This window comes from Seriola aureovittata, chromosome 18 (genome assembly GCF_021018895.1).
Source record: "Seriola aureovittata isolate HTS-2021-v1 ecotype China chromosome 18, ASM2101889v1, whole genome shotgun sequence".
NCBI classification, from domain to species: domain Eukaryota; kingdom Metazoa; phylum Chordata; class Actinopteri; order Carangiformes; family Carangidae; genus Seriola; species Seriola aureovittata.
This window is the reverse complement of record NC_079381.1, coordinates 19557901-19578356: the sequence shown is the minus strand read 5'-3', so window position 1 is coordinate 19578356 and position 20456 is coordinate 19557901.

The following is a 20456-nucleotide window of genomic DNA, read 5'->3' as shown; positions in this document are numbered from 1 at the left end:
GTCAAGGGGTGATTTGAGGAATCAATATGTAGGTTTGTTAGATTTTTTTATGCATGCTACACAACTCTAGGGGTGTCAGCGTCAAATGGTCCGGACTCAAATGTCTCAACAACTCAAATCAAGTTTAAAACAACCGGAGTTCACCAAAGTGCTGTACAATAAAATAAAAAGAAATAACGTAACATGTTATCAGCCAATAGGAAACAAAAGCAAGGAGATAACATGTGAGATGAATTAACAAACTATCCCATAAGCATCGACAGACAGGAAACAGTTTCAGATATAAAAATACTGAAGGCTAAAAGAGAAAAATAAAACCTTAAGGGCACTCAAAAGTCTGAGAAAACATGTGGGTTTTCAGTTTAGCCTTAAAAGCGTCCACAGAGGGGGAACATTTAATTAAAAGAGGTAAACAGTTCTAAAGCTTTGGGGCGGCTACAGTGAACGCATGATCACCCTTTCCTTTAGCCTCGACCAAGGGACAGCCAGGAGCAGCTGGTCTTGGATGCATTACCATGACATTTGGTGCAGATGCTCATGGTCCCCATAGGCTGAACCCTAATGACTTTGGAGATCCTGAGATTTGATCTAGTCATCATGAGGTCAAAATTTCAACTGTCCAGTGCTTTGACTTATGTCCAAATACCTGCAAACCTAATGACATTCCCATTAGCATAAACTCTGCTATGTGTTTACTTTTATGTTGCAAATGTTAGCATGGTAACACACTAAACTAAGATGGTAAATATTACACCAGATTAATATCAGCATATCAGTGTTGTCATTTTGAGAATGTTGAGCATGCTAACGTTAGCCAATGCTATGGCTAAGTGCAGCCTCACAGAGCTGCTGACATAGCCATAGTCTCTTGCATGTGGGCTTTTGGAAATGCCATGTGGACACTGGACAATAATCTACTGTATACCTCTCACAGAAGGAGGTGCTGTTGGCAGAATGCTTTTCCATGGAGTGCAACTATAGGGAAATTTGTCATTCAAATTGTACATCATCTCTGCTGATTTTTGATGGAGGAAACTGGAAGCAACAGAATAGAGGAAGCCATCATTGCATGAGTCACACATAACCACAACATCGCCATGTTTCTGTAGTACCATCTATTATGTAAATGTCAGTGTCTGAAGTGACCAGGCACTAGTTTCAGTAAAAGTTCCCAAAGCATGAGATAAATAATTCTGATAAGCTTTTGCTGAAACAAAATATAGAGCACATTTGCTGTTTCTAAACATGGATCTAAATAGTTTTAGTTGGGTAGTTATTCATGTGCATGAGAAGTGTGAGTGCACAGTGTGGCACACTGCAAAGATCAAAGCCAAATGTGGAGCTTCTTTTTGGCACTTACAAAACCTGCCATATTTCATTTTGGAGGGTATTTCAGTGCCCACAGGTGGAGGCTGAGGTGTCAGTGGGGCTGATAGGGTGGAGTGCAGCAGAAGTGAGGGTAGCAGCGGTGGTTGCAGCGTGAGCAGTAAAGTAGCAACAATGGCTTTGAGAGTGATTTACTGCTACTACTTTATTATAGTGTGAGTGTTGGGTGTGTGATACAGTAGGTGCAGAGTGTATAAGTTGTCTGCATAAACTACCATATCCTCACAGGCCTTTTTTAAAGCATATAACAGAAATTTGTCAGACATTTATAACATCTCCTCTGAGCAAAGAATACAATGGCATCCAATGATGGCTTTTGAGCGATAATGAGAAAAACCACACCTGCGACAGCACCACAGGTTTGATTGTAAGTTATACTTTTTTATTGTCTTTTAAGAGTGCATTGTGCCCTTCTAAAAAGTCCTGTTGCAGCTTGTAAAGCCTGGAGCCACAGATCTTTCATAGGAGAAATCACTTGACATTGATAAAACATCTGGAGCAAATGAAAGAGGAAAAGGGTGGGGTGGAGGGTGGGGGGGGTGAGGCAACAGAAGCAATTTTATAGCTGAAGTGCAAAGAAAAACACAATTACTGTGGGAGGAGAGCTGGGAAACAGGTGAGTGATGTGCATGAGTGAGGATGTTTGACCCCTCTGCATTGACTGAGGCTGAGGTTCCACCTCACAGGACTGATTACAGCAACAGAAAATGTATTGAACACCCATTTCACGGCAAGGACTGTTGAGTCACTGCTATTTCACACAGTTATTATAATTGTCAATGCCACTCTGGAGGCACAATCATGCTAAATGGTCCTTGAGCCATTATACAATCTGACTTACTGTATGTCAGGCTTGTAACATGAAAGTGTGTATGTCACTTGGCATTTTGCACGGTATGGATCACTGACATTTGAGCTGGGTTCAGTAAAAATTGTTTAAATTATGAAAATAAATAACTGGAATGTGAATGTATATGGAGGTGAGAGATACAGAACATTTCAGACAACACAGCAGAGGTGTGGATGTAAAGGTGGAGTCTGGCTCACAGCCTCTCTTCTGATTGGCTCACTGACCTATTATTGCTAGAGCTCCACAGAGAAGCCTGTTACTGGTACTTATAACCATAAATATATCTTCTAATGGATATCAAATCCTCGAATAAAACACCTAAGAAGTGTAAAATATGGGACCTTTAAACATTTGATACTTCTGTGCATTTATATGCACATTAGATCCACTGCACTAGACATCCATACCCTTTAACATATTAAAGATGTAATCTGTTAGATGGTTTTTGGTTTAGATCTTTGATCAGTCATGATTCATCCCTGTCAACATTTTGTGCTTGGCAAGTTAACTGGAGTAAGACGAGGTTCAAAAGGTTGCTGAAAAACACTGTGGCAGCTGAGATCAGCTGCTGGATCACGTTCCTCGGCTTTCTCAGGGCAAGCTCCACAATATTCATCTCTATTACAAAAAAGAAAATAACAGCATCTGTTACAGCTTTAATGCAAGCTCCACCTCCAAATTACTGACTTATTATTGTGTACAGCAGTGAGTTACAGTTTTCCTGGTGTGGATTAGATTATTCTATAAGGGCTGTTGTCCAAAATATTTTTTTTTCCCCATTCATGACCAGATTGTCATGTTTTCTGAGAAAAAAAATATTTCAGCATTTTCAGCCTTTTCACTAAATTAGACCACAGGTCAAACTGGCTGCATTTGCTGTCTGAATTGCTTTGCTTTGATTGCCCTCATTCAGAGCATTCACTCAGAGTGCTTTGAATGCCCTGAAGTATTGATTGAATTAGACAAAGAACCCTCGTGAGGAGGAGAAAAAAAAAAAAAAAAGACCGAATGCAATCATATTCCCATTACCGCCAGGCTGGGTGTGAGAAGCGTGTGCTGGCCTTTATTCTATAGCCTTCCTTATTCAACATTAATTACTGTTCATTTCACACATTCTCTTCTTCTACTCCACACCATTGTCAGCCCAGCTCCTCTGGTTGGTTTCCCCTAACTCCTTTGAATTAAACGCAGAATATGGTCGATGGTCAGATTATTTGGCTTTTGAACCCCCCCACCACCACCACCACCACCACCACCACCAAGTCAGAAATGAAATTCATAAGTGTGAAATAAATTTGATGTCTGCTATGCACACGGAATCAAACACTGCAGAGAAACAGCGGCTTCAAAGAGCCATTGAAGGGGACTACAGTGAGAAATACTTGGTGTTACACAAGTGCTTATGTAAGGATGGAGAGAATTGTGTCCTTTCTTTCTGCCAATAGCACCTACAGCTTTTGTCTCTGAGCAATTGTCTGGCTGTGTTTTCATCACTGTCACGTACCCTGCAGATTTCACTTCAGCCTCTGTCTTCACATGTGTGACTCATATTCCAAATGTTGCAGCAAAACTCTGTGGCTTGGCGGTTTAACCTTGATGGAGTGCTGACGTGCTTGAGGTTTATTCAGCTGAGAGGGTTGAGGTGGAAAACAGCTTAAACATAGATAATATATAAAAATACTAGGTGGTCTGATTTTGAAGTATTTAAGAACAAAGTGTAGACATTGTCAGGAAATGTGCTGCTTCCATCAAAGATTGTTTCATAGTGCAACAGTTTTACTCTAGCACAGGCATTGGACAAAGGGAAACTCTTTTCTTTCACATCAAAGTCTGTTTACAGGTCTTGAGATGGGCTGTACCAGTGCACAGGTGAAAAAAAAAGTGAAATTCTCTTGTGGCTTCAAAGGGAGATCTGTAAAATCTAATAATTGCCTCAAGTGAGGCTACATTAGCTGTTATTAGTTTAACACACCTACATCTCTGACCGAGATGCAAGAGGTGGAGTTGTGTTGTGGGTAACGCAGGCGTCACGCTGTGATAAGGAAGAGAAATGCAAGGAATAAAAAAAAAGACAATATCTTTTGTTCTGCTGTATCAATTTTGATCCTTTTTTTTTTTTAATATTGACAATACTAAATTGGTGGAGTACTGTTAAAGGTGTGGGGTTTTCATTGTAAACAGCCATGTGCTTCTATGGTGTTAAGATCTCTCACCAAAAAGCTTTGTGTGTTTCCTTAAAGTGAGATTTCAACTTTTGCTTAACAGCAGTCATTGTTATCAAAGTGCCATTTAGCCTACAGGATGATGGTAAATGTAAAAATGTAGAGTAACAGTACCACAAGCAGAAAAAAATTATTAAGTCACCAAACAGGCTCAGTAGTTTCAGTTATGTCTACTGTCTTAAAAGAGCAGTATGTACCAAAAGAAGTTCAGCTCCAGTTGTGGTCCACAGAGTAGCTTTAAAATATATTAATTTACTGTTCTTTTGCATAAGGTGTCGCTGGTAGCATGACTCTTACAAGGGCTACGTCCACACATTCTCATTTTATACCAGATTTCTAAACCTAACACGATTTCCGTCCATTCTAACACCACTGCATGACCATCAATGTACACTGAGCATTCGCATGCTGGTGTAAACAAGAAGCAGCTTGTCTACTCTGTAGTAGTATCCATGTTGCATTCCCTTCTGGTAGTTGAGGCTGTTAAGACCCGATCAGGGAGCGAAAGTGGGTGTCTGTGTCATCGTTTCCAGAGGTCTATATTTTTGCCTGTCCATATTACAACGCAATCCCAGAGTTTTCAAACTAAAAAAGAGTCAGCATGTTTCTGAAAGTCTCTGTTATAGCGGCTTGAAAACTTCAGCGCAGTGTGGACGTCAGGCGCAAACAACAGAAAAGTGATGCGTTTTAAAACTAAAATGTATTCATGTGGATGTAGTCTAGGAAACTGAAGACCCATGGGTATAAAATACTTCAGAAGACAGCACGTATTTCCTGAGCCTTCATCAAGGACACTCATTAGCAATAGAAATAAAATACAATCCAACCCATCAGATCACTCACTGAGTGAGAGAGACAGGGCTGTCACACAGCTCAACTAACTACAATGTAAGATGTTACATGCAAACTTGTAGTGAGTCGTAGATTACATTTTTATTTAAGCTGGCTAAAATTGCATGAGTTGATGACTGAGGATACACGCTTGGAGTGTTCAAGGAAAGGTTCACATTTTTTAGAGTCAGTCTTAAAACAATAGTCACGTACATACACAGTGATCATCGTAATTTTCCTCTGGCCCGTACTGGCAGTGAAGAGATCCCCTCCTGATGCAATTTCAGTTTAAGAGATGAAATCCACAAAAAATCCACAGTCGTTGAAAAAAATATGAACCTGTCCTTTAAATAACACATTCAAGTTTTCTTCTCATCACAGAGCAAAGGTAAGTCACTAATGAAGTGCAACACAATGCCACTTCTGGCTGAACCAAACACATTTCCTTTCTTTAAAAGCTTCAGTAATCATATAAACACACAGCAGACGCACGCACGACCGCGATGGCTGATGTTAATGTCACATTTAGTGACTGAAAACCTTCTTCCTGACAATCTGGAAACACCTGTCTCCTGATGGACCTTTGCTTTGTTGTTATGATAATGTAGCAAGTGAGCGCTAATTGGCATCTACAACCCTTCCACTAGAAGAAGCTAACTACCTTCAAAACAGATTTTGTGTGTGTGTGTATGTGTGTTTCTTTCTTTCTATTTTCTTTTTCTTTTTTCCTCCCTAGGTTTATATTCATTATCATAGCCATGAGGCTTTCTGTCTCGGGGACGAAACATCTGCTGTTTGGGCTTTTTGTTCAACTGACAATTATCCACGCAAAGATGTTGTGCACAAATATTTTTCATGCTAATCCTTTTCCCCATCATCGCACATTCATCATTCCTTGGAGTCTATTGGTGCAATATTTCAGTGTGATGCCAAAAATGTCAGTAATAAAATGCATATGTGAGTTTGATTGTTTTATTTTTCTTTTTAATGAACTATTTGGCACTCTTCCACAACTTAAGCAGCTCTGATGTTTTGCGTGACATTTTTATATGGTAAACAACAGTATGATTTGCAGCAAACTGTAATGACTGAGGGCTCCATAACAGTAAACTAGGACTGACATAAGCAAGGAGGGACAGACCGGCAATTACATCATTACTTTGTGTGCGGAAAAAAAAGAAAACACTCATTTGCAATGTGTCCTATTTTCACTTGATTGTGTACAAACAGATGCCACCAAGGTTTTCAGCCAAAACAGAAATCGTAATGTAGCTGTGTGTAGACGTGTCAAACATATATACCCAACATAATCACACAAAAACATTTCAACCAACCTCCTTCGAGTTATATTCTACTCCTTGGAAAGGAAGGGGGAAAAAAGTGTTGCTTGAACTGTTGATAGGAAGAGAATTACTTTTGACAATTCGTCCGTGCTTTGAGAGGAGTGTGACTTTTCTTAATGAACACAGCTTAGGCCTTACACAGCAGGGTAGCACTGGGCAGACGCTCTTTGAAGAGGTTTTTACTGAAAAGCTTGCATCACTGCTTTGCCTACAGCAGGGACGGTTTGTAACAGAAAACCTGGACTAGCATATTCTAGTGTATTCCATACAAGGCAGAGTGCTCTGTCTGCTGGAGGTCAAAGTGACACTCAAGAGGAAAGTAAAGTTACTGTATGTGTCTTGTGGGCTTTAGATGATATAGCACAGAGCATTTCTGCTTCATTCAGTGAATATAATACTATTTCAAAAAATCTGATCAGCGGTGTGGACACAAATATGCACACAGACTGAAGATAGAGAGGTCAACACACTCCTTCAAGGTAGGTTCCTTTAGAAGGTAAAGCTCAGGAGTAATTAGTGACAATAATAATGGCTTCATTCAATTTATGTGAGCCAGTCGCAGGGCCCTGATATACTGTATATCCTGGCTCACTGACATGGCTTGAGTACTATGCGTGATACTGGAGGATACCTCTAGGGGGCATTGTAGAGCACTCAGACTCTAAAGAACTACCAGCTTTGCATGATGTAAACAATAAACATGGCGACACTCGAGTAGGTTACCAGTTTGTTAGTTCTGAGATCACAGCGACGGTGCCCTAAAACTAGCACGTCATGACTACGGTGAGTACGTTTCTCTTGTTTTGCCCGAGTGAGAACTCGACTACTAGAAAAACAACTTTTCCAATGTCTGTTAAGGCATTTGATGATTTCCTCCGTCGAATTAGCCCGCTCATTATACACCACAACACACACACTGAGCCTGTCACTTAAGCAGAGCTGCTTGCCATCATCAAACAGTAGCTTCTAAGTCACATCCTGCCCCTACACTGCCTCTAGAGTTCATGTGCATATTGTATAATGAATATTGCATACGCATATCATTAATGTCTGAGGATGTGCACTATGTCGCTCCAACTGGACACAGAATACGTGCCACCATTAGCATGCAAACTTAAAAGCAGCTTTTCTAGGACACATCAATGGAACGGAGCCATCGTTAATGTTATTAGTTACACCTGTGCTTGATTAGCCACAAGTTACAACAGGCTTTGAAAAGGACCCATAAACAACTTTCCAAGCAGCGCCACCGTGAGCTGTGCACTTGAATACGGGGAAGAAAACACACCAGAATGACTGAGAGTTTATGGGTGATCAGCACAAGATGTTTTTGTGCTATGAGCAAAAGTAAAGGGTGAAAATTGTTTAATGAAGAGTGTAGATGTTTGTCGGGCTCTATGACCAAAGCTGTGGTGATCAGTTTGACATGCTTTTTATGAGTATCAGTGTGAGACAGAGGTGGCAGACTGGCTCTGGATGGAAAATATGTCCTATTGTTACCTTTATAATTTCTCAGAGGGAAGAAGATGTCCAGAATTTTTTATTCCATGATGCAGCAAAGGAATAAAACTTTCTGTATCCTGTACTGTTTTGCTGTCTTCTGTTTCTTCTGCATGAACCTAACACTATAAGTTTTTGCGTGTTTTTGTCCAGTGTTGTGTATAATTCGATGATAAACTCAAGGAATTTCACAAATTCTGACATCACCAATATCCAGAATCGGGGGGGGGGGGTCTCTGCTCGTGACTTGGGCAGGCAAACAGTAAAGCTGGATATGTACCTGACACAAGGGGTTAACAGAATTGCTGCTGAAAGCTAAGGCGTAGGTTTTGATTTATAATTCAGCATCAGATTTCACTTGATATCACCACTGGGTTGTATCGTGTTTCATGATGCGAGCGACAGTGGGAAGCTCTGCCACCTCCTCACTGAATATGAATTCTTACACAAGTGTTTTCACTTACTTTTTTTACTGATTAGATCCTCTCAGGAATGTGTGGGTGTGTACAGATTGAGCTCAACTGACATCTCTATCACCTTCCTGACAGTTGTGACACTTTTTAGGGTGGAACAAATTACACCTTTATCAACTCTGATTAGTATGTTGAGTCTGATGACCACACCTAATTCCATGCACAGCTGATTATGTAAGACAATGTTTATTATTAACAGAGTTGTGACTCTTGTATCTCAACAACAGATGTAAAGCTGAAGACTGTTGCTCTTGCTGGATGATTAACTATCGTACTGTAGGTCTATAATAAATTTTACACTTTTATCACACAATTTACCATGATGGATCATTTTAAATTATATAGAGCTAAAAACCGTCACAGGAGACATTAATGTCTTCACCTTGTTTTAAAGATGCCTCAGGTAGAAAGTGACCTCTCTCTCTCTCTCTCTCTCTCTCTCTCTCTCTCTCTCTCTCTCTCTCTCTCTCCAGTGTCAGAGCTGAAAGCTCTATTACACCCTGCTGGGCCTTATAATGTAATTTCTCACAAGGCAAAAGCTTATAATGTATCCTCATATTCGCTGAGGTCAGTTTAACACAATAGAGTTTTTCATTTGCACCCTTCTTCTGTTTGGTCGCAGTAATAGCTTCTGAAACTGTTCATGATGGAGCCACAGTGAAAGTATTTAATGCACAGGCATTGACTCTGGGTTATGGTCTTTATTCCAAATGCCAGATGAGGTTATGAAAGGTTATTCATAGCTTTTCTCCATTTTGATAAACAGACTACCCATAATTTACTTTTATCGATTGCTATTCACAAATATGATATTGTGATATTAAATGTTTTAAACACAAATGTATGGTATTTTTTTCAATTTATTATAATTTTGTTTTTCATTTTTGAAAATATATTGTTTTCATTTAGATTATTTCTTCCCCCCTTTTTAAATTTTTTTTTTCGTTTTCTAAATCTAGTGGAATCTTTCACTCTATTGTGTGCCTTTACTGAGACTCATTAAAGTCAACACCCAGATGTTGTTTTATATTATGGTAATAATGGCAATGTACTTGACTAACTGATTATTTCATTCAACCTCACCCTCTCCAACATTAACTTAAATCTTAACTTTAGCCGTAATTAAGTATTTTATTTGAAGCCTGTGCACTCTTTGATCTCCAGATATGCACATCAGAAAACACAATTATATTCAAATACTATAGGCATTAACCTTTTGTGGGTTGGGTACAACATCCAAATAAATGTAGTTGGGGCTGAACTCGTACTGTAATTTCAATCTGAGCTAAATTTGGGAAGTGCTGCTCCCAACACATTTTTGTTTCCATACTGTTTTCTATCATCTGCCCTGGGCATAAGCCTGCGACAGCGATGGCTGACAGTGATGGATTGACATGGACAGATTAAACACCAGCTGTCAGACAGTCTCCTTCCTCTGCAGAAGAGCATCTATCCGGTGTTCTGCCTCTCTGCCTCACTCGATTCCACAGGTTAGAAAGAATCAAACCTCTAAGTGACTTCAGTTAGTGCGCAGCCATGTTCAGACAGTGTTTGATCATTAGAAGGCAGACAGGGCTCTGACACTCAGAGACTTAGTAGTCTGGTAAAATTATTCAAATGGGGTTCAGAAACAGGTCACTCTCAGGCACCATGCCATTGGCGAAGAGTTGGACGTTCAAAGAGGAATCATGCGCTCAGTTCACCTGCTGCACTTTCCTTATGCAAAAGTACTGGGTGAATGTTCTAGTAGCATAACATACAGACTGGAGTAGTGTGTGGTGCGCCCAAAGGGTTGTCTAAAGATAGGAGGCTATTAGAATTTAATCCACGACAAGCTGTGCTGTTATCAAAAAATAATGCACCATGCCAGGGCAGGGTTTGCATCCATTGTGTCATTTGAACCTTCTTTTTATCAGAAAAAACATAATCTATATTTTATTCCAGAATTTACGTTTACGATGAAAATGGAACTATTTAATGATGAATAAATACTGCGCTACTTGCTCAATGTGCAGACACAGTCTTTGTGAAATATTCCCAAGAAAATTCTAAAAGAATACAACAACCAATCCTCCAACCTGAACAACTATATAGGTCATTTTTTTCTGATACAACCCATAGGAGTTGTCTCTTGAAATAGCCCCCCTACAGCAGCAGGCGTACCAGACCTAAGCTGTCGGTTGGCCACTAGATGTTGATAACAAACATAACAGAACTATGGGTCATCATAACTTGCTGCACAAAACAAAACAAAAAAGATTGTTCTCTTAGAGACCAAATTTTTTCATGATTTTTTTTTTTTTTTGTATATCATTCAACCCTATTTTAGAGTTAGATGAGATGATTGATACAACTCTCTGTGATGAATATGAAGCTACAGCCACAAGTCGGCTATTTAAACTTAGCAAGAAGATTGAAAACAGGGGGAAACAGCTAGCCTAGGTCTGTCAAAAAAAAAAGCACCTCAAAAAAAACACCTCACTAATTAACATGTCATACCTTCTTTGTTTTGTCCATTAAAAAAAGTCACTCAAAAACTTCTGCTAACTTGTAATTTTGTAAACCATCACATTATCTCCTATTATTTAAATAAGCTGGTTTCTGAAATGTGCGAGTTAGTTGTGATATGATTCAGAACTCAAGCACAATGTGTACGTACTGTGTATATTGTTCATGTTTCTCTGACGGTGGCCTTTTGTGGCAGTTTCCACTCGACCTAAAGACTTGACAATATCATCAGTAAAGTGTTGCACACCAGCCTATGAGGCATCGAAACCACAATCTCCCACAGAGAAAATGATAATACATGGCTTCAAGGCAGACTGGAGCAAATTCTGAAGATAATTCGTGATGCCTGCCAAGCAGCAAAACAATATGGCGGGACACTGCTAAGCATCACAATGACAGTGAGCCTTGCAAACAGCCAAACATTATTATATACAGTAGCTTCTCGACAGCTTAAAGAATGCTAAGCAATAAGCATTGTCTGCCAGGAGGCAAAGCTGCTGTGCAAGTGGCAGTCAGACAAGTGGTTCTTGATCCTTTTAGGCAGCAAAGTGGCTTGACGTGTCATTTTGTTGCCCAGTGCACTGCCCCAGCATGCTTTGCAGCCTGGAAATGTCGTGGCCATTATCTGGTTTTCTTTAAGCTGTGCAGAAGCTGTCTGCAGTTACACAGATCTCTGTGCAGCTGCAACAGTGACTTTCAGGGGCACAGGGTTTCTAGGAATTTTTAATGGTAGTATGATGATGTTAATCATAACAATTTTGTATAGTTTTTATTTTTAGAAAAACAAGACACTGTAAAATGTGTTTGTTGATTTACAGTAACACTGTTATGCCTCTCTTGCCCCTGCTCCTACTTCTTTATTCCATAGCTCTAATGGATTTAAATTCCAATCCAATTAATATCAATGTATTCATCCCCTCAGGGGTGATTAATAGGTAGACAAAGTTAAACATAAAAAGAATAGATGACTTTCTGCAGACAGAAAGGTTTATTGCAATTTGGGAAAAACATAAACCTTTAACATCACATCAGGATTAGCAACATGCTCAAAGTGATGCATATCCCGCATGTAGTGAATGGCCTCTGGTGTGATGTTTGACTGAAAGCAGTGGCGGCACCAGAGTATTTTTTCTGGTTAAATGACAGTGGGGCTAACCCATACATCGGTGAGGCTCAAATCAATGTCATAATTTCAATGTGAATGCATAGCCGATATAATAGCACCCCACCCCACAGCGACAGACGGAGCCAGAGAGCATGAGACCAATAAAAGATCAGAATGGACCAATAAGGCAAACTTTGATAAACAGATCACCCAATTCAACCCCACACATTTCTCTAAGTTGTTCTGAAACTACATGTTGTCTACCCACACCACAACAGCCACAACAGAGTCAACACTATAGACCGTAAATAAAGATTGACGTTGCCTCTGTGACTTCACTCAGAGGTTTCTGAAGAGCAGTTTTGAAGCTCAGAGTGAACAATTTAAAGGAGTGAGTTCTATAAAAATTCACCCTAGAGTTGTCATGAAGGACGAAATTAGCCATAGGGACCAAAACTGTTTGGTACCAGGCTGTAAACATGGTCATTTCTTTTGTTTAGTTGGGCATTTTAACATGGGCGTCTATGGGGATTGTCTTAATTTTGGAGCCGGCCTCAAGCGGCCATTAGAGGAAGTGCAGTTTTTGGTACATCAATGTTAGCTTCATTTTTCAAACTGGAGGTTGCCTTGGTCAACACATCACCAACAAAACAAATATGCAAATTAAGCAAACAAGACCTCAGCGAGAGAGAGCGACAGAGAGAGAGAGAGAGAGAGAGAGAGACAACACACAAAACGCAATAACAAAGCCAGCACAGTTTCCATAAGTAATAAAAACTATATTCACTCACCATTGAAGTTTTCAAAGGAGTACAATCTGCCGGTTGTTGTGACTGGAGGCAAAAGTGTCAATGATGGGCTGGACATCCGAAGCCTTTATCTTCCGTTTGTTGATGGCCAACAGGGCCAAGTTGCAGTTTCGGGCATTACCGTTGCTGCTCCGTGGAAACTTCTTCATGCGACGGAAGCAGGAGAAACTGGCTTCCACGAAGCAGAGGTCCTAGGCAGGGTCAATGAAATACAGATGAGTCGGTATAAATCCATAAAAGCATCCCCGTACGATCTCATTAAAGCGATAAATGCACCCAAACATGTCGGCAAGCGAAACAAAAAGCTGCATCCATCTCAACCGAATATTCAAGCCAGCTGAGTGTGTCAAACCAGGCAGCATTAAAAGATCCCTGCTGGTTACCTATTAGCCGTGAATGGTAATTTTTCCCGATTGGGCGCCGAGGTCCATCTCCAGATCGTTGGCTAATGTCAGTGGTAGCATTAGCATCATGGCTAGTGCCCGAGTTTACTGGCGGTGGCTGGCAGTGCTAGTTCCTTCCCTGCTCCTCCTGCTGCTGCTCCGTCTCCTCTTCCCCTGGCTTTTCCTCGTCTTCCTCCGCCTGAGCCAGGCAGGCGGGAAAAGCGGGGCCCGGGCGTTCCTCTTTCCCCGCCGGTGTCAATGACGTGTCGGACTCGGTAGTGACCGTGACTTTGTCCAAACGTCCACCAGTCGCGGCCGCTACCGGCATCTCTTCTTCCGTCCGATGGCGTTTGAAAATAAATTTATCCATGATACAATTTCAAAGCATGGTAACGCTAACTGAATACGACTATAGGCTAGCTCACTTGCTACAACAGCCAGATAGCTTCTAGCCTCTAGCGTACTCGTAAAGCGCGTCACAAGAGTGACGTACGAACGTCACGCATGACAGGTTCCCCACTGTCACTGATCCCAGGACAGTGACGGCCTACGTTGATTAATAATGGGGATGCTGGAGGTGAACCTAATGAACCATAGACGGAGCGAGGGGGCGACTTATGGGGCTCCAGCCCTGGATGTTTTCTCACTGGACCAACAAATCAATGGAGCTCTATTAGTACTGTACTGGGGAATTAACCATTTATTTTATCATTTATTTTTTTACACTTTCATAGAATTGATTAAAACTGAGTGACACACATTGATATTGTGGACAATGGCAAACTGAGAAATAGAATTATTGAGCACAGAATATAGTTTAGTTTGCTCATGTTACGTTATTATTTGCTCAAAAATATTTTTTCTTCAAAATATAATTTCTGTGTTTGCAAAATGTATTTGTCTGTGCACAAAAAGTCCCACTGTGCACTCAGAAATGAGGCACCAAAATAACTCAACACTTTTACAATAATTACGATAAATGTATGCTTAGAATATAAACTACAATCATGGTTTCCCTTTACTGATATTCAGTTTGTGATATGCAAACGTTTGTGTTTGCCTATTTTACATTCAGGTCAGTAAATGTGACACTTTTCACATCAAGAAATGAACATTTTCTAACCACCAAAGTAAATTCAAAGCCTCAGACGCTGACGAACTTACCTCCGGTACCAGGCAGTTGATTTCTTCGTGTAGACAGCATCTACAGCCTGGTGGACGCTTCAGCGTGTTTTGACCTCGGACTGTTCTCAGAGCCAGACATGGGCCAACTGCGACCTTCTTGCTTTTCCTCTTCCGTATTTAAAGCAAAGTTGGCGCCTTTCGGCCGAAATGCCCCTATATGCGCAGTCCATTAAAGCAGGCAGATGTGCGCACCTGTCACAGGTACGAAAGGTTTCTGCGTTTGTTTGTTCCCCAGTCTACTTTTCTGATGCTGTTATTCATATTACTCTGGCGAAGACTCGGCCCAGGTCTGGGCCCAGAGATCCGGGTGAAGTGCGGTCCGACTGGTTTGAGTCCAACAACCCACAACCAGGCCTGAAGCACGCCAAACATGCCGGGCGGCAATTACTCTTCTGGCGGTGGGCCTCAAAGGCGTTTGTTAATTTCCTACTATTTTCCCCACGCCAGCCCTTCCCTTAGATGCAGCATGGAATCAGACTACATAACATGTTGTTTAATTAAAAGACTCATTTACACAACACAAGAACTCCCATTCTCATGGACACAGAGTAAACCAGCATTAAGTCCACGAGCAGCGGCAAAAATCAATAAACAGGAGTGGTAAGTAAAGGTAAAATGCAAGTATAAGTCCAACAGCAGCTGTGCACGAAGTTCAAGCTATTAATAAATAATAATCACAATGTTTTTAAACAAACAGTTCATTAATATGAAAGTAGTTTTGACTAGATGAAAGGCTTAAATGTCATATGTTATTCCTGGGCACAAGGAGAGTTAAGTCTGAATTATCTGTCCTAGAGCTAGAAATTGGAGAGAATCCATAGATTAACAGAAGGGGCACTGACTATGTGAAGAATCAACAGATGTGTATTCCAGTAAAATATTGATTAAATATCAGGAGAAAAAATTTGAAACACTCATTTTAGTGTAAGAAATTACACAAATATTTTAAGGCCTCACAGCATCAGAGCCCCATTCATTGTTGCAGAGCAAACAGGGATGATATTGCACATTTAAAGGTTCTCCCTTCGTTTCTTACATTAGAGGAGAGTGCAGCGTGTTCACAAATATTCACCACAGGAATAATGTGAATCCTTAAAAAGGGTTGGATTCTCCTTTAAACGCACAATCCATGATTATGATATAGTGCTCCATCCTCAAAGCATCTGGAAAAATAACAGGCTATAATTATGAATATTAAAGTCATTATAGAAGCCTATTTGGGACCATTAAGATGATCATGTAAACTTGAAAATGAAAATGTGATTCCATGGTAGCAATGTAATTTTTCACACGTGTTCTAGGATTATACTGGACTTTACTTGATGAATATGAGCAAAGCAGCAGAAGCAGTCAGCAGGACATTTCCTGGGACAGATGAGATGAGAGATTGAAAGAAGAAGAAAAGAGGAGGGAATGAGAACAGACTGATCAGGAGTAGATCAAATAAAATATTGTCTGATAATATTACAGTACATGTCCTTGTTGTTTATCCTATGATGCTATTCTTTAAAGAAATTTAATATCATTACAGTAAATGTTCTTCTGTTGGCTTAATATTCAGTTCAGAGTTGTGAAGACATTCACTTGGCCTTGTTGTGGTTCCATGTCTGCTCAGTTAGCACAGCACATATTATTATGGTCTGGATTTAAATGTAGATTTGTCTTCTAAACATTAAATCCGCAAACTCTCCTCCAGCATAGTGTGACAAAAATAGGTGTCAAGATTAGTGATGCTGTTTATGCCAAGTTCATTCCCCACCTATGTCATGTAAATTCAAAATAGTCACATCAGACAATCTTTGCCTCTTTTTATGTGAAAATTGTCAAAATCTGTTGTGTTGTGGTTTCAGAATGATGGAGACAGAGAACAATTAGATTCAAAATATGATGCAGGCTCTGGATGATTTTTTTTCCAGGGCAACTTTTATGTTTTTCCCAAATGATGTAAAAATGGCTTGATACAGTAAACAGTGCATGTAGCTGCTGTGAATAGGGAAAAAAATCCCCGGGGGGAGCATGTCCCCTAAATATAGACTTAAGTTGGGGCTAAGCCCTGAAAGTTAACAATGTCTGGCTCCGCCCATGAACCCAGATCAGTGTAGTGTGATTCTGACAGTTGTCACTCCCTCATGCTGTTGCAACGTGGAGGTGCTGTTGGACGCCATACATTTCATGGTTGTTTTTCAGTGGGGCTAAGACAACTCAAGGTGGGGCTATAGCTCAACAAAGCCATACCCTGGCGCCACCCATGACTGGAAGTATTTGTTTGTTTATCCTTTTAGCCTTGTGGTTGTGGATGGTGACCAAATATGTCTTATTCATTTGTTTTTTGATCACATTCTGGGGGTTCCTATTATTCTGAACAAAACAAATACAATACAAGCTGTATGTAAAAGTTGTGATGATTCAGGAGCTTCTCTGAGTTCACGCTGCTCTGTATTCCTGCAAAGCAAAGCTGTGCTACTGCAGCATGTTTAAAATGCTACATGAATGTTTTTGTTTTATTACATGGACCATAATAAATCTGCTCCCATATAACTCTAACACGCTGAACAGGCTTTATATTTGTATGGCATATACGTCTTAGAGTTAATTATTTGTTTGCATTGCATTCAGCTGAATTGCAAATGATTATCTGCATGTTACATAAATAATATGCAGCATAAGGGAAAGTTGTAGGAATTAGTTGGTCACTTACTGCAGAACATGCTCTATATAAACTGGAGTTTTGTTTTATATGAGCCATGATAAAACACCAACACTAACCTTCATGTTCATTCCAAACATCATTACCTCTGACTGTTTCTGCCAGGCACCTATTAGTTAAATAAAAGAATACATAGTCATTATGTCTGACAGGCTGAAAGGATGACTGGGGAGTCTGTGAATGTGCTGCTTTCTTATCTTGCCTTTACATAAAACACTTAAATGAAATATTATTGTTGGTCCATTTAGAGCTTCATTATGAAGACTCTAGAAAGGCCAGGAAAGTGTTGATCACAAACCGCACTGAAGCACTGCGGAGTGAAATATAACTTCACTTCACAGAGAGAGTATAGACGACTCTCTGGTGGTTTTATTAGTCCATGCTGAAAGCTCAGGGAGTTTACGGCTCTGTATATGCATTACGTCTCAGCATTCATGTTTCTGCATACAGAATCAGCTGAGGAGGGTTTTTTTTCCCCTCCAGTTTTATTGCCTTTTGCTTCACAGTTTCCCTCACTGTCATATACATGCATCTCCAAAACACCAACTTTTTTCATGGGCTAAGAAGTTTTTAGCTGTTAAAAAAGCAAGAGAATTCCACTTTAAAATTCATGGTTTCCTTGGATGGCAACTGCATTTCTTTCCTGTCTCTGTGGACCCTTTCTCCATTAACAAGATGGCAGCAAAGTTTAGAACGTGGTGAATGACAACTGCAAATTGCCACATCGTAGAGTTTAGACATCAGCTTTTCTCCATAAATGGTTTGTCAGCTAACCAACTGAAATCAAATTAACTGCAGATATGAATTCTTTTACAACAAAGGTTAAGTGCTGGCAAAAAAATAAACCAAATCTGGACCCATTTCTAGCTAATTGTATTGTATTGTTAATTGTTTCAGTTTAACTATTTGTCTGCTCGTTTTTGCTGTTGTTTCTTTTTAGACCGTACATCTGTATATTCTTAGCTAATTATATGATGTTATCGATTGTTTTATTTGTTTTATTTTTGCTGTTGTTGTTGTTGTTGTTGTCTCTTCTTAGACTATACATCACAATCATTTTTTTCTGTATAGTACTACACTTTCATACATTTTTCTTTCTATTGTTTTTTTTGTTTTTTTGCCTGGCTATTTTATTTTAATTTTTATTTTATTTTATTTTATTTTTTTTTATAGACAACTCCCGAGAGGCAATTGATTTTGTTTTCTTTGGCCAGGTTCATTTTTCTAAAGTTTAGTTTTTTTATAAACCACTCCAGAGAGGCGAGTGATTCTTTTTTCCTGGGAAGAAATTAAAAAAAAAATTAATAAAAAAAGTTTTTTTGTTAACTATTATTGATTTACTTAACTTCTTTTTAGTTTTTCTTTATTTCTATTTCAAACCTTTCATTTTTTAAAAAAAATCTAAAAACAAACCTTGAGAGGCAAGTGAAAAAATATGATCCCATGAACCCATGATAAAAAAAAAAATTTTAAAAATCACATGCCTCTCAGGGCTTGTTTTCACAGATGAAAAAACAAAAACTTAGAAAAAGGAAAACGTTAAATAAATAAACGAAAACTAAAAAAAGTGAACTTGTCCTACTGGTCCTGTAACCACAGTCATACCTGCACCACATGTTGCTGGAGCTCTCATATGATAACACTAGAAGATACCTAACCATTGTCCCACTCACCACAGTAGAGATAATGCGCACTCTCGTTACAGTCCATCACCTTTTCCAGCCTTTTGCTCGATCATATTTTACCCTTGTGGGCTGCAGAGTTGCATTTTCTTTTCTTTTTTTCTTTCTTTTTTTTTTTTGAAATTCCATTAGAGTGTGACTGCAGCCTATATAGACATGGCTGATTGGTGATATTACCAGATACCTCTGTGTTTGAGATTCTGAGTGCCACACTAATATGACAGTAGGAATACTGATTAGCTCGATTCAGGGATGTAAGCTTGACATTGATGTTATGCTAATGCAGTGCCACTCTCCTGACCGTGTCCACACACACTGAGCACCTTCCAGCATTAGCCGTGAATTTTCATACGATCCACCGATAATGGAAACTCATTTTATTCAGAGGAAGCTGTGGAGTGCACGAGGCATAATCATGGCTATGTAAATAATAAGCTTATACCCATTCATCTTCGTCTCTTACCTTTTGTCTACTCTAACTCAACCACATAAACACGCAGCTGTCCCACTGAAGCACATTACATGTTCTTTTATAAATAACAATATACAACCTTTGATTTTTCAACACAGAACACAACATAATGCAATTTGAATCCAGCTCAGGAATATGAAATATAAAGCAGGAGTATGTGTGTTTAATTTTTGAAGTGCGAAGACGGGATTAACCCTGCACTGGCTGTGGTTGACAGTGGTGGGTCACTGGGGTAAGCGGAGCGAGCGTCTGTGTGATCTTTTATTTTCAAAATCAGTTTATCTTTCACGCATAAAGCTTGGGCTAAACAAACCCAGTGTTTTAGCGGAGGTGGCAGCCTGCTGGTTGGAGCATGCTGTGTCTTACATGTCCTGACGGAAGAAGGCGTGCATGTGTTTCTGTGTGTTTGTGAGTGAGCTGCAGCAAGAATTACACTTTTTTTTATATTTGATGTGAGAATGCAATTACTTTTAATGACTAGAACTATTATTTGTTTGAGTTGTGTACTTTCTGAATGTGTGTGTGTGTGTGTGAGAACTTTGAGAAATCTGAGAAATTTTATTTATTGACTTTTTATTTTCTTATATTTAATTTTAAGCCACATACACTTTTTACACCTTGGTTGTTTTCAACTTTATATTTTAACCAAAGGCCCTTCCATGACGCCTCGTGTCCACTGTAGCGTCGACCAAATACTGACTTTAAACGTGAAACTGCTTTTTTTAGTGTTTTTAACGGTTTGATTTCCTGAATGACAGACACTGAAAAAATCCAAACTGAGAGAAGCTTACAGGAAAGACAACAACTCCCATGATCCCATGCTATTTCGTAATGTCACCCAACGCTGTCTTTGGTTCTTGTTTTGATTGAGAGACCCCCTAGTAGCAGAAGTTACATTCTGTGTGATTAAGGTGTATTTTTCATAATAAAAACACAACAATACCAAACATATTTAGATCTCATTATAATTGAATATCATCTTCTCCAACATATACTGCAG